The sequence below is a fragment of the Pygocentrus nattereri genome, chromosome 16 (assembly GCF_015220715.1).
Source record: "Pygocentrus nattereri isolate fPygNat1 chromosome 16, fPygNat1.pri, whole genome shotgun sequence".
In the NCBI taxonomy this organism is placed as follows: Eukaryota; Metazoa; Chordata; class Actinopteri; order Characiformes; family Serrasalmidae; genus Pygocentrus; species Pygocentrus nattereri.
In genome coordinates this window covers 30,211,991-30,219,091 of record NC_051226.1, presented here as the reverse complement: position 1 = coordinate 30,219,091, position 7,101 = coordinate 30,211,991, and the positions used below count along the sequence as shown (strand labels likewise).

General features: G+C 37.4%; 1 non-coding gene across 1 annotated transcript; it reads right to left on the bottom strand.

Annotated features, from left to right (window-relative positions):
* Window positions 1-6,795: 6,795 nt before the first annotated feature.
* trnap-agg lies at window positions 6,796-6,868 on the bottom strand. The gene has a single exon. It is a non-coding gene; the product is annotated as a tRNA-Pro (tRNA).
* Between the last annotated feature and the right edge of the window lie 233 nt (window positions 6,869-7,101).

Below are 7,101 nucleotides of genomic sequence, written 5' to 3'. Positions count from 1 at the left end.
AGGTCTGCCTTCACGAGGCATTGGATTGGTTTATAAATTTCACTTAGTTTGTTCCCATCCTGACAAGACTATATTTTCACCCACATTTAGCCCAAAATGTCCCATGGTTGCGTTCAGACGCTCTTGTTAAGAGATCATGTCTGGTTGCACTAGTCTGCACAAGACAAAATATAGCAAAAAGAACTACCATTCAGTAATGTATTCAGAGTTAGACACTAGAGGGCACTCCCAAGCAAGGCCAAAATTAATTTCTTCCTATGTAGCTTTTCTACAAAATTTTGCTTGCAGTTTGCAAATGCCTAATTGTGTTTTACATAGAAAAAAGCACACATGGGAACCCAGAACAGCATAAAGTATTTCAACACTGCTGATATATTTTTTTGGCACTTTCAAACTTGCCACATGTATGTTTATAATATCAGTGAGCCTATGAGGCAATGAGCTGAACAGCACTCAGTAGCATTAATGCTAGTGTCCTACAACTCAAAACCTGTTTGCCCTAGAAAAACAGAAAGGTACTTGTAAGTTTTCTTTAACTGTGAATGGAACACATCTTTCTACTTTCCAAAATCAAAGGAAGGTACCGAACAAATGGTTAGATCCATTCACTCCCATACACTGAGGATTTACTTGTGGGAGCCCTCTAGTATTTTGCCATAATGTTTCTGATATAATAGTAGAAATAGGAAGTGGCGCAGGCTCCCATTAAACTGGTTAACTCTTCACCCCAACTTGATGTCCACATTCATTTTTGTTTTTGAGTGTCATCCAATGCTTACCTTGTATTTCCTGCCCCTGGCCACTTTATGAGGTCCATTATAAAGCTTTACAAATATTGACTGTTGCCATGCACAATTATTTGCCACCCTCTGTCTTCTTCACCATCGGTCAGTTTCTGACCAGAGGATCAATATTTGTGTACAGTACTTCTGATAAAAGGCATAGCTTGACCAAAAAAAGTAACATTTTTAGAACTGGCATGTTTGACTGAGCTTGTTCTTTAATATACTATAAATGCCACAGCGTAAAGGAGGGGGATTCAAGTTCATTCAAGTACTGTTCCTTGAAAGATAGAAACACTCCACTGCACCAACAGAGAAATTCCTGTTAGTAACCTGCTTACATTTTGTCCTTGTAACTTGTAACCAAGCTACATTAGCAGTGGTGGGCTTTTAAAAGATGTTCTTTTTCATTAGGTGCATCATCAAGGAACTTTGGATACAGACTGTTTACTTTCATAAATATCCATTCTAATCCTACAAGGCAGCTTCTAATCCGGGATGAACAAGGTCACATAATCTCACCTTAATGCTCTCACACCCACCACGTCCTGTTGAACCACTAGCCATCACTGCCAGTGGCCCCCTCAAAGGAAACACTAATCTTTCACTTTGAACATGCGTAATGTGGACACCTCTAGACTCAGCAAAGTCAGTCCACAAAGAAAGGAGAGGGGCTCTAATCCCTTCCTGGAGGTAAATCAGACATTTGCTGGACAGCTATGTACCAATGATATGTAGCAGAGTGTCAAACATAGCTGTAGGAGACTCCTCTGCATTGTAGGTTTTTACTAAGACTAATAAAGCACCCGTATTTAGTGGTTTGTTTTACATTGTAACAGAAACCACTTATGTGCGGAAACCAGTGGAGGATAGTGATGAAGTATTATGTGTTTGTTTTATTTATTACACAACAATTCAAGTAAAATATCCGAACATTACTAAGTACACTAGTGTGCATTTGCCATTGTAAACTCCGTAGTTTCCATGCATTCTCAGATCAACAATTTACAGGTGCCTCGGAGAGTCCCTACCTGGCTACCTTTTTGTGGTCAGGGATTTTTTTTATGATACCACAGTGACATGGGGGCTGTGCAGCATTACCACGGCAGCATACTAACTACAATGTTGGGTGAATGTCACTGTTATAACTACGAACTGTTTTACACTTATTCCTTCATTTTTTTTTTTTTGGAAGAATGTTGTTTGATATTCTGGACAAGGCTGCACATTCTGGAGCTTATCGTATACAAAAACTAAAATGAGGCTATCTAATTGGTTCTAGAAACAAAGCTCTTGAATGACAGATTTCTGATAAGTATGACAGCCTAATGTAAAGTTAAATTATTCATTATTTATGTGCTGTCTTTTAGAAGAAACTGTGTTGACCTGCCCTGGTTGTATAAAACAACAGCAGGTTGCCTATAGTGGTTTAAAAAAAGCGAGATTACACAGACAGTATTAAGAACACAGGTTAACATAAACCCACAGCCAGTTCCACACTTCCTTATAAGGCATTTACCTTACTGAAAATTACATAAATGTATATAAAGATTTCCATAACAAAGATGAAAAAAAGCCCTAACCAGATGTATTAACAGTAACCAAAGCAGTGGGACTTGTGTAAGTTGGAACTTGTGCCATAGAAAAATGTCACATAGGCCTGATGCCATGTTGCTTGTCATTTGTTTGTGATAATACAATTTTTTAAAGAACAGGGAATTTTCAGTTTAAACTCTTCGGCCACATGGACCTTAACAGGAGATGGTTTTCAAAAATATTATAACTCATAGTACTTTTAACATTAATAAGTAAATGCATTTAAAAGCAAGGAGTTTTGGACTTTAAATGAGTTAGACACAAAACAGAGAACTTCTGCTTTCACTCAAGTAATATTTTACAAAAGGTATCTATATTTTCACTTAACTACAGCATGTGTGCATTTTGCCACTAGTACAAACTCTCCAGCTTGTAGAGACTGCTACGCTGACATTCATCCTCTGCTATTCTATGACAGCAACACTAAACTAATGGATTTGATTGCAAACACCATCATTGGTAAAGTAAGAAATGTTAATTAAAAGATAAATAAATCTGACTAACAGTCAGTAAAGCAGTGTTTAACTAAAATGACTGCAGTCTGTTTAATTCTTTAACTGTCAGCCAATATTATTGGTGACTGGAATTTGTAGCTCCTAAGTCAGTGATGGTTTTGGTCACAATAATTTCATATTGGCTGTTGAGTACTATCACCTTGGCACATCATGGGAGCAGCATTTTAACCATTGATAAGTATAGTCCTATGCAAAAGTTTGGGCACCCTGGTGAAAGTACACATACTCAAGGTAAGTACATTTCTATACATTCAGTTAGTGCTGAATTGAACATATTGGGGAAAAATAAAATAAAATGAGGCCTGTGCAAAAGTTATTGCACTTTTAATATTTTCTGTATGTGTAAATATAGATAGATAGATAGATAGATAGATAGATAGATAGATAGATAGATAGATAGATAGATAGATAGATAGATAGATTTAATATTTTAAGCTCGGCAAACACACAGAAATGTTGCAGTAAAATCTGCAAAAAATGCTATTTTTCAGTTTGTTCCCTGTAGAGTAATGCATCAACAAAACATATAATTTGACTTGGCGTGTACTGAGGTTCAGGAAAGAGCATGACTCAGACTTTTTTTTCTGGGAGAAACATCACAGTTTCGACAAGGAGTCTCACCCATTGTCTGTCACCCGAACAATGCAGATATATCCCCAAACATATGACTCACTAAGCCACTAGAGACACATGTCTTTGAGCCACAGTATACAGGATTAGCTGTAATACAGGCTTGTGTATCTGCCACAGTCTTAGCAGTTCTGCATACCAGGTATTTTGTGGAATAAACATATGTTGTGGCAGACTCCCTGGAGCACATTTTAGAGGTCCTGTTCACTACAGCCCCGTTCACTAATTATAGCCCTAACCACCAACCACCCCCCCCCACTACGCTACACTCCCACCTCCCCCTGCTGAGCCACTCTAAAAGTTCCCATCAGCAAAGAAGCTAAATATACTGCTATTTTTCTACTTTTTCTTGCCATTATTATTCTTTCTTTATTTCTATCTACCCCTGTGCTTAATTAATAATTAGAAAACGCTCAGGTTTTTCCATCCTCAGGATGGAGAGTATAATCACATGGATTCACAAGCAGGCAATGATGCAATGGCCTAAAGTACAAAGAACAGTTGAAAAACACACACTAAAATTGCTTTCCCTGAATCTATGCATGCCTTAATACATAGTTATCTTGAACCTCAAAAAAATAGTAAAAAGATGGGTTTCACTGGATGCTTTTAAGGCATCATTTACATTTAACTGCAACAACCTTCTAATAATTACTTTTCCTGCCTTTAGGGGAATTTTTCTTCAGTCCCTCTGTGCAAATATTCAAAATTAATCATATTCACAACCAAATCGAGCACACTGTATTCTACCCTACATAATCACCTGTTCAGAGGGCAGTTCAATAAGTGTACATTTTAAAATGCTGTATCCATTATGAAGTCATCTTACCAGGACAAGGTTACATCAACATTCAAGGTAATAACTGTGTAACAACAGTTAGTTTGACCTAAAGGGGAATTCCATTTGTTTTATTTGGATATATTTGTATTGTATACACAAACTTTCATTTTACATCAAACCACTCTGAATGACTTTGTTTAGATCTCAACGCTTGATTTCCCTATTATGCTCATTTTCCTTGTTCATATTTCTATTTTTAGGGTCCACTAGACTAGAAGTACAAGCTTCAATGCTCCAAAAACATTATTTTTCTCATACTGTACATCTCTATGCACCCTCTGTCAAAAACACTCTGTTACGCTCCTGTGTCTTTAAGCCCCGCCTCCTCATGAGACCAGTGTGCTCCTGCTTGTTCTGCCCCTGTCTTGCAGTCTGCAGACAGACCCCTCTCTCCTGAGCAACTGTAAACACTGGTGAGACTATTTTTCCAATGACGTCAGTTCTGCTGTAAAAGTCCAATCATGAAAGTCAAGTCGGAATCTTCCCGACATGACTAGAAAACTGAACAATATCTTCCCAGCCTCCAGTAGTTGCTGTGTGTTGTGTGAGGTCATGCCAATCTTGGGGGTAAGGCAGGTAATAAGGATTTTGTTAAAATATTGCATCATCTTGTAACAAAGGAAAAAGGCTTTCCAGCATGTCAGGCAGCTGAGAATATTGGTTCTGTGGAAGAGAGTTAGTCTCTCTGGCGTGTACTTTAAACTTTGTAACTTTGCAGACAGTTAACATTCACAAAAAGCTATATAACGTACTAGAGGAAAGGGGAAATCAGAAAAGCATAATAAGTGCCCTTTAATGGCACCAGTATGCCTCTTTACAACCAAATATAAAAACCCAATTCCAAGAAAGTCTGAGAAACAGACACAGGTAGTCAAAAGGGTATGGATAGTTCTGGCCCAGAGTCACACCTGGCTGGATATTTTTGGGTATTGGGCAACTCTCAGGTGAGCAGTGACAATCTTTTTTTTTGAGTGACACGCTGTGATTGTACATCTACATTGTGTAACTGTAACGTAGACAGACATCATAAAATGGAGAGTACAAGGTAGAAGTTTCAATAGGTAAAACCTGTCTTGTCAGTTAAAAACAGACACTGGTACATTTACTTCAGGTTTTTAATGTCCATTGTCCTTCACATATAACTAAAAATGAAATAATAAAGTGAAGTGTATTTGCACATTATTTATATGACTGTAAAACTGGTATTCAGTAACCAGGAGTCTTTCTTTAATTTTCAGTCCATTTGCATGACTGAAAGAAACAGCTCCATCTGCTGAGTCACCTAAAAGATACACTGAGAGTAAGATGGTGAGATTACAGGTAGGTGGCAAGCCAAAGAGTAATATAAATAGAGGATGAACAACATGTGTACCCAAAAGATTTCATTAAAGAGGACTTCCACTGATTTCTGATCTTTAAATTGGTAGTGACGGGAACCAGATATTGTGATGTGTACGATACAAATATAACCAGCTCATTTGCTACCCAAAACCACCAGCAAACCTACATGTCTTCTGAGTTTTCATATGCAATGCTGATAACAGTAGAATAGTGGTTAATCTGGGAACAGTTTTTTTTTCGTACTTTTTTGCTTTACAACATCCTGCTTGTGCCAATTCACCAGGAATGGATTTTAAAAACATGTATTAGGCTAGAACTTTATCTCAAAACTATGATAAAAGAGTGTCCTGGACATTAAGGGGTGTATTTTTAATCTGTTTTTTATTACCATCATAGTGAACAATTCTGACTCTGCACGTTTTTCTAGGTTGGAGCATTTCATGCCAAACCACTCTGAAAGATGTTGTTAATAAAACTATTTAATTATGCAGAAGTTTGTAAAAATCTGAAATTTCAGATCTGAAATTTTCAAATCTGAAATTAGGATCAATTTTTTAGCACATTCAAGCACATTCACAGTACGATCACTTTCTTTCAATACTTTCTTTCTGTTAATTTCTATATAACTATTAAGCTAAGCAAAGAAAGAGGCAAAAAGAAAGCTGTGGTTATAACATGTTCTCTATGCTCTCTTTATGTGCTGTTTTCACCTGATTGTCAGTCCACTAGTTGCATTTATATAGAAATTGAAAACTGTTGGATATCTCCACTAGGTATGCACCAGTTGTGCAGGTAAACAAATGTGTCATAAGCTTTGGTGACTTATCAATTTTGCTAGCTGTCATTTTGCCTACAATATGAGTAACCATCAAGCACATTACTAAAGACCATAGTACAATAACATGCATTCACTTTTTAGGACTCAAGGCACATGAAATTATGTGACTATTTAGGTTAGTGCGACAAGCGAGAGTCATACCCCTAGATCAAGGAGCACGTCACCAGTTTCGCCAACTCAATTAATTTTTTTTTCCTGACGAGAATGTAGGAGAAACTATTCAATTCATGCTGTACCTTTCTTTGTAAAGGCTGAGCTCGTCCGGGATTTGAACCCAGGACCTCTCGCACCCTAAGCGAGAATCATACCCCTAGACCAACGAGCCAGCAGATGCCATCTTTCAGACCATCAACATGGTGATGCATAAGGTGCTGAAAAGGCATCCAGAATATGTAAAACTCAGAATTAAACAATAAGTCTACAATGATACGACATGGCTTTTGCCTACATGTAGAATTATTATTCTATGTTTTTTTTTGCACCATTTAACTGCTAACAGTTTTCAGTGAAATTTTACCGGATTGTAGAGCTTGTGGGTTGTGCTTTCAGGACTGATAT